Here is an 8,169-nt window from a genome sequence, read left to right as displayed (position 1 = left end):
CGCCCCGACGCCCAGGAGATCACGCACGCGACTAACGGTCGGCCGTGGAGCCTGGGCAGGGCGAAGGGAGGTGGGACTCTGGCGGTTTAAAAGGACGATAGAAGGCGCGCCGGCCAATAGGGGCGCGCAGTCGTGGAGTGGCGTCACGAGACGCGCGCGGGCCAATCCTTGACGGAGAAGGCAGTAAGGGGGTTGGGGGGCGGCGAGAGAAATGGTGAGCGACCAATGGGAGCCTTGCCTAGCGCGGACCCAGGCGCTCGCAGCCAATGAAGTTCGTTGGTTTTGTGTATGCAAATGAGTGTGCGCGGATGCCCGCTCCCCTTCCTCAGCCGGGAGTGGGGGTGGGTGCTGGGAATCGTTGTACGTTTTTCTCCGAGGCGCCATTTTGTGCTGAGAATGACCTGTGACCTGCGTGGTGTGTCCCGGAGGTTCCAAGACCAGTCAGCCCGGCGCTGAAGGCTTAGACGCCTGGCCGTCCAGTGTGTGACCTCTGGCCCCAGCCAGGCCTCAGTCTCCTCCTGTGAGGACTGTGCCCGAGAAAGAAGGAAGAGCCCCCAGCCCTTGTTGAGGGCCTGGCCCTGCCTGTGACTGACCGCGGCCTCCCGCCAGCCAGGCCTCGCCGGGACTCCCTTTCCCTATCTGGGGAACCGGCCCAGAGCGCCCCGGGCGGCCCAGTGTAGGCGCCCTGAGAGCGGGAGGCCCGGGAGCTGACCCGCTTCCTCGGCTCCTGTGCGGTGCGGCCGCGGCGCCCCCCTCAGGCCCTCTCTGCCCTGTAAGAGAGGGTCCCGACAAGACCCCTCAGGGGGCCCCAGCCTCTGGAACAGGGGCCAGGAACGTGCAGAGACGCCCACCGCCGTAGCCATGACTAGTTTGTGGCAGATTGGCCGCACGCGGGCATCCCACGCGCCTCGCCTTGGGTCTTATCCCGCCAGGTGCAGAGGAGTCCGGCCCAGTTAACACTCGAGAACCCTGAAGGAAGAGAGGGGTCAAGTGACTTGCCCAGCCCCCCCCCCCCCCAACTTGGGACATGGCGGAGGTGGTGGTCAGACTGAGCTGTATCTCAAAAGTCCACCCAACAGACGTAACTGATGATGGTCATGAGAATGGTGGTGATCGATCCGGTGCTCGCTGGGCAGGGCACTGTTCTAGTTTCTTTGCATGCTTCATCTCATTGAATCCTTGCAACAGCCCTGTCGGGTGGATGTTATGATTCCCCTCTGGACACCCTCAGTCGTTCAGTACGCTTTTATTTTTGAGCACCTATCATGTGGCAGGCAGGATGCTCTGGGGATATGGCTGAGCGTAAAAGGAACAAAATCCCTGCGCGCTCAGGGAGCTGACATCTTCGTGGGGAAGCCAGACAGTAAACAAGTAAGTATATCCTATCACGTCAACGAGTGATAAAGACGTAGAGGAACAATCAGTCAGGGCCGAGGGCATAGAAAGGGAGGGGTGGGGGCTGCTGTCTGAGGAAGGATCACTTGGGCTCCATACGAGAAGGTCTAGGGGAAAAGCATTCCAGAAAAGGGAACAGCCCGTGCAAAGGCGAGGCGAGGGGATCGCGCTTGGTGTGTTTGGGGCGCCACCAGGAAGCCAGTGAGGGTAGGTCGGACGGAGGTGCTGAAGTCCGAGAGGTAAGGTGGGGCAGCGGTTACATCTCTCGCTTCTGCCGAGGTGGGCGGTGTGTTGTCTTCAAGTCCTGGGGAGCCGTTGGAGGCTTTGACAGGACGGTGGGCGGTAACAGAGAGGGAGGCGAGCAGCTTGGTGGCAGTGGGGATGGGAGACGTGATGGGGATCGCTGACGTCGACAGGACCTGAGGGAGAAGGAAGGAATCGCCTGCACCTTAAAATTAGGATCAGCAAACCTTCTCAGTAAAGGTTTTTGATTTTGCGGGCCATCAGTCTCTGTCCCAGCGTACCCAGTTCTGCTGCCATAGCCCCGGAGTAGCCAAGCCCATGTGCAGATGTAGGGGCTGGCTGTGTTCCCATCAGCCTTTGTTTACAGAAACAGGCAGTGGCCGGGGTTGGCCCGCAGGGAGGCTGCTTTTTACTGACCCCTGAAATCCCAACAGGCCCCACCCCTGCTAAGAACTTTTCAGGAGCCCCCAACACACTGCGCTTCGAATGAATCCCAAACTCCCATGAGACCCATAAGTACACTCTCCCTGAGGCCCCCTTGGCCTCTTTCTGTCTGTCTCCCTGCGACAAGCCAAGCTCTGTCTGACCTGAGGAAGTTTACACGGGAGTCCCCTGTGCCAGGAGAGCCTTCCTCCTCCCGCTCTGTCCTCCTCATGGCCTAGGCTCAGCTTAAAATGTCGCCTCTCGTGGGACTTCCCTGGCAGTCTAGTGGTTAGGACTCCTCGCTCACTGCCAAGGAACTGAGTTCAGTCCCTGGTTGGGGAGCTAAGATCCCACAACCTGTGCAGCGCGGCTGGGAAAAAAAAAGTCACCTCTCAGAGCAGCTTCCTCACCCCCACTCCCATGCTCTGTTTACTTCACCCTCTTTGATGTTCCTGGTCCATAAGAATTTATTATTATTTGTTTGCTTACGTGTTTGTCTCTGTCCCCCGATGAGTGCAGCCGCAGGAGAGCAGGGACCCTGTTCTTAGACTCTAGCAGAGTGCCTGACAGATCAAGGTGTTTGTTCAACAAGTATTTACTGAGCACCTGCTGTGTGCCAGGCGCTGTTCTGGGTGCTTGGGATACGTAGGCAAACAAAGATCTTTGCCCTTGTGGGGCTTACTGTGGTGAGAGAAGACAGACACAGAAGTGAAATGTAATAAATAAATAAAATACATGGTATGTCAGAAGGGAGCAAGTGCTATGGAAAAAGAGAAAAGTAGAGCAAGGGAGGGGCTCAGGGTGTGCCAGGTTGTGAATTTTAAGCCAGGTGGCCAGGGCGGCCTTACCAAGCAGGTGTCATGTGAACACAAGTTTGAAGGAAGGGAGGAAGTGAGCTATGTGCTTATCAGGGAAGAGCATTCCGGGCAGTGGGAACAGCGGGAACAAAGGCCTAGCACGTGCGAGGAACTGCAAGGAGGCTGGTTTGGTTGCAACAGAGTGGGCAAGGGGGAGGGTGTGGGGGGCTGAGGTTAGAGAGATGTATGTGTGGTCGGAGTTGGGGAGCCGGTATCATTCAGGGCCTTGAAGGCCGTGGCTAGGACTGTGGTCTTGTCTCTGGGGGAACAGGGAGCCACGGCAGGGTTTTGAGCAGCGGAATGCCGGGGTCTCACTCTGACTGCGGGGTGGAGAAGAGAATGAAGGGGGATGAGGGCGGAAGCAGGGAGGCCAGGCAGGAGGCTGTTGCAATAACCCTGAGAAGAGATGGTGCTGGTGGTCAGAGAAGATACATAAACGGCCAGTAAGCACATGACAAGACGCTCAGCACCATCAGCCATCAGGGAAACGCACATCGGAACCACGGTGAGCTACCACGTTACACCACCAGGGTGGCTGTAATCAAAAAGTGAGGTGATAAGTGTTGGGGTGGATGTGGAAAATTGGAACCCTCACACAGCTGGTGGGAATGAAAAATGGTGCGGCCTGATTTCGAAAACAGTCTGGCAGTTCCTCAGATGGTTAAATCTAGAGTTACCATATGACCCAGCAATTCCACTGCTAGGTATATACTAGAGAAATGGAAACATGTCCACGTGAAAAGTCATACGCAGATATTCATAGCAGCATTATTTGTAATAGCCAAAAGTGGGAACAGCCCACATGTTCAGCAACTGGTGAATGGATAAGCTAACTGGTATTTACGTACAATGAAATATTATACAACCATAGAAAGGAGTGAAGTACTGTTATCTGCTACAAAATGGATGAACCTCCAAAGCGCTATGCTAGGGGAGAGAAGCCAGTCACAAAGGACTACATGTTGTATGATTCCATTTGTATGAAATGTCAAGAACAGTCAAATGCATGCAGACAGAAAGTGGAATAGTGATTGCCTAGGGCTGGGGGATGGAGAGTTGATAGCTAATGGGTAGATTTTCTTCTTGGGGGGATGAAAATACTCTAAAATTGTGGTGATGGTATAGATGCACAGCTCTATGAATATACCAAAACACTTTAAATTGGTGAGTTTTATGTATGGCATGTGGGTTATATGTCAGTAAAGCTGTTATTTTTCTAAAAAGAATTTTTAAAAAATACTGAGATGGGAGGAACTGAAAGAAGGCCAGAGGGGTGGAGAAAGAGAGAGAGGTCTGAGGGAAGAATGTTCTGAGCCGGTAGAGGTAGGCATGCAGGGGCTAGGCTTGGTGGAGCCCTAGGGAGTCAATGAGGAATTCTCACCGGGACGTGTGAGTGGATTTGGTACTGATGTTGAGATTCTGGCTCAGGGCTGCTGGGTAGAGACTAGATTGGAGGACCCAGAGTGGAAGCAGGAACTCCAGCAGGGAGTTGGTCGTGGGTTGGGCTGGTGTGGTGGCTGTGGCCGAGAAGTGGGCGGATCTGAGAATGACTCAGGAGGTGGCCTGGTGATGGGCCTTTTGTGTTAGTTTGGGAGACTGGAATCTGCAGGGGATGGGCTGGGGGAGGGCTGTCCTTACTTTCCTAAATATTGGAGACCTGGACCCAAATGGTCCCTTCGGCTTGAATTCTAGCTTCAGAAATTAATCTTCATTTCTTCTGTTCATCTGTATTAAATCACTAAAGAAATACATGCTTGGAGGGAAATTCACACAGTTACTGCAGTGCAAGAAGTAAAAGTAGGAGGTGCAGCTCTAGCTCTCCTTCCACTCCCGCATTCGCAGTCCCACCCCCTCAGGTACCCGCTGTTAATATCTGGGTGTCTTCTTCCCCACACTACTTGGACGTTTACATTCCCACACATCCTCCCTGGGCAGCATGTACAGCGGTCCTTGATAAGAACACGGGAGTTTCTAGCATTCTCCAACTAACGGGTGTTTACGCCGGTCCAGTCTGTGGCTAGAAGCTGCAGTGAGCATCCTCGAACGTTTATCTTTGGGCAAAGGTGTGAGCTTTCCTGAAGGAGAAATTCCTAGGAGTGGAGTCTCAGGATCAAAAGAGCATGAGTGTTTGCAGTTCTGCCAGGTGGCCCTTGGCAGGGTTCTAGTTATTTAGATCCTCACCGTTAGGCTCTGATCCATTGATTCAAGAATTCATTTAGAACCAGCTGTTTGCCAGGCCCTGTTTCTGTGTGCTTGGGATACATCAGTGACCAAGACGGGGGAAGCAAGACACCACCTTCCTGGGGCTTCCATTCTGGTGGGGAGACAGATAAACAGTAAGCGCTAAACCCAGGGTGGCCAACTGTACGGGGTTGCCCAAGATGCTGGACTTGCAGTGAGTGCCAGCACTGGGAAAGTCCCGGGCTAGTGGGTAAGAAAAGTTGGTAGTATAAAAAGATATTACTATAAAAATTAGAGCAGTTAAGGTAAGGGGGTTTAGGAACACTGCGGGGAGGGGGGGAGAATTTTAGATGCGGGGAGTCAGGGTAGATCTTCATTGAGAAGGAAACAAATATTTAAAGGAAGCGAGGGAGCAAGTTTTGTGCTTATCCAGAGGAGAAAGACTATTCCAGGCAGAGGAAGCAGCCGATGTCAATGTTTTGATGCAGAAATGAGCCCGAGTAGTAGCAGTCTTCAAAATATGTGCCAGTCATGGGCAAAGGTGCCTCATCTTTCATCGGCATTTCCTTTCTTCCCACTGAGGCTGAGCATCTTTTCATGAGTAAATGCCTCCATCTTTATTTCTGAGTTCACACTCTGTGGTTGCTGATGTGTTCTCTGACCCTTAGTGGCCTTAATATTTTTAAGCAAGTTGACTGTAAGGCTGTGGTAGGTACTTAGCAAGAACCACTTTCCTTTGTGCCCCTGAGCAGAGGTTAGCGCTCTCCCCCAGTGGGAGGGGCCCGCATTAATTGCTAAATATGCCTGCAGTGGATCAGGTGCTCCCTCTAGTGACAGACGGCAGCAATGAAGCGCGTTGCTCTTATCCCGCTCCGAAAACCCTAGACCGCAGAGCAGAGACTTCGTGTTGGACAAAAGCAAGCTTTAGTAACTAGGGGCTTCCTATAACGGCCGTAAAACAGACACCTCTGATGCACATCAAGATTAAACAGAATAGTGCCTGATGCCAGCGAGGGTGGGAGCAAATGGACGTTCTCACGTACATGGACTTGGCAAGGCTCTCGGAACTGCATCTTGGCGTTGTGTAGCAAAAGTCTTAAAAACGCACCTCCCTCCGACCCAGAAGTTCACCCTCCTGGGAGGTCATCCCAGGGAAAAGTAAGTGAATGCTCCCCATGGTGTGCAAAAAGATATTCCTCAAAGTATTGTTCATAGTAGTGAGAAATGGGAAAACCCTAAACGTCTGGTGGTAGGGGCTGGAATAAAAATTATGCTGCTGCCTGGGCTCCAAAAACGTGTGTCATGAAAGAGGCTGAGGAGCTGCTCAAGTCCAAGGAGCCTCGAGAGACACAGTAACCAGATGCGACACCTAGTCCCGGAGTACCGGGGACTGGAAAGAGAATTGCTCCAAAGGACAATACTGGGACAGTTGGTGAAGCTTGAACATGGACTTCATCAGTGTTAAGTCCTTGATTTTGATAATTATACTGTGGCTGTGTAAGAGAATGTTCTTGTCCTTCAGAAATGTTCCTTAGGGGGCAACTTACTCTCAAGTGTCTCTGAAAAAAATATATATGGGAGGAAAACCATAAAGCAGTGTGATGAAATGTTAGCAATTAGTGAATTGACAAAAGCTGTACATGAATTCTTGGACTTATTCTTGTAACTTCTGCACGTTTGAAACTGTTTCAAAATATAAAGTTGAAAAGAAAAGAAAAAAAGAAAAGCACATGCACACAACATCTGGTATAGATTTCAGAAGTTTGCAAGCCTGCCCCCTCAAACGCCGGTTAAGAATAGCTGCTCAGAGGCTGTATTTATCAACACAGTGGAGTTGCAAATTGAGCAAATGTTAGGTTACAAAGGCGAAAATGCTTATGCCAGATCTTATCCTTGACTTGCCCAACTAAAGCACGGTACATGTGGATCAGATTGCTTTCTTCTTGGCTGAACGGAAATGAAGTAGTTGACAGGCACATAGAGGCCATGTTGAATGAAAAATACATACGTTTAAGCCTTGGCATTACAACTCAGAGTGGAAGCTAATCACCTGCGTGGGAGGGGAATGAGACTCTTGTCTCCTGTGTCAAGCTCGCCCCTGGGCATCTGCTCAGTGAGGGGAATGGCAGTCAAAGCCGGCACCGTTGACGTTTACATTTAGACTTTATTTTTTTAAAAGTAGGTAACGCACCTACAAAAAATTCAGAAGTGCAAGAGTGTACAGCAAAAAAGCCATCCGGTTCCCCTCTCCACAGGCAAGGCACGTCTGCCAGAGTAGGCTGCACTGTCCTGCAGTAACAAGCAGCCCCAAAGCCCCAGTTGTTAAAGCAACAAGGGTTTGTATCTGGCACATCTAACATCTGGGAGGCAGGGAAGTACGGTCCTAGTCTGTGCCCAGGAGGAGACTCTCTGAGTGCTCAATGATCCCATACTTAGTCACACTGCATCACCACCCTCCCTCCCCACGCACCCCCAATTTTCTATAGACAAATAGCCAGCACAAAGAGGCGATTTCTAAGAATGGGCAAACAACCCTTACACGCACCAGGTGGGGCATTTCACCAGTGATCCAACACCAGTACTTGAAGGCACCACCCCCCTCCCACCCCACTAACCTACGGTCAAACAGATGGACCTCAGCAGGTGAAATCTAGCCGGTGGTGAACACTTAACTGCACGGAAGGGGGGCAGGCTTTCTCAACCACAGATCACACTCCTTCCAGCAAGCACTTCCCTGCGAGGATGGTTAGGTTTCATGTGTCCAATTGGTCGGCTACAGTGCCCAGCTGTTGGTTCAAACACAGCCCAGGTGTTGCTGTGATGGTATTTAGTAGACAAGATGAACACCTACAGTCAGTTGACTTTGAGTAAAGGAGATTATCCTAGATCATATGGTGGGCCACGTTCAATCAGTCGAAGGCCTTAGAGCAGAAACTGAGGTTTCCTGGAAAAGAACAAACCCTGCCTCAAGACTGCAGCCTAGAAAGCCTGCCCGAGTTTCCAGGCTGCCTTACAGACTTTGGATTTGCCAACCCCCATGGTCACATGAGCCAGTTCCTTAACAGGAATA

The sequence above is a fragment of the Balaenoptera ricei genome, chromosome 19, assembly GCF_028023285.1.
Source record: "Balaenoptera ricei isolate mBalRic1 chromosome 19, mBalRic1.hap2, whole genome shotgun sequence".
In the NCBI taxonomy this organism is placed as follows: domain Eukaryota; kingdom Metazoa; phylum Chordata; class Mammalia; order Artiodactyla; family Balaenopteridae; genus Balaenoptera; species Balaenoptera ricei.
The sequence above is the reverse complement of the archived record's forward strand: the minus strand, read 5'-3'. Positions refer to the sequence as shown.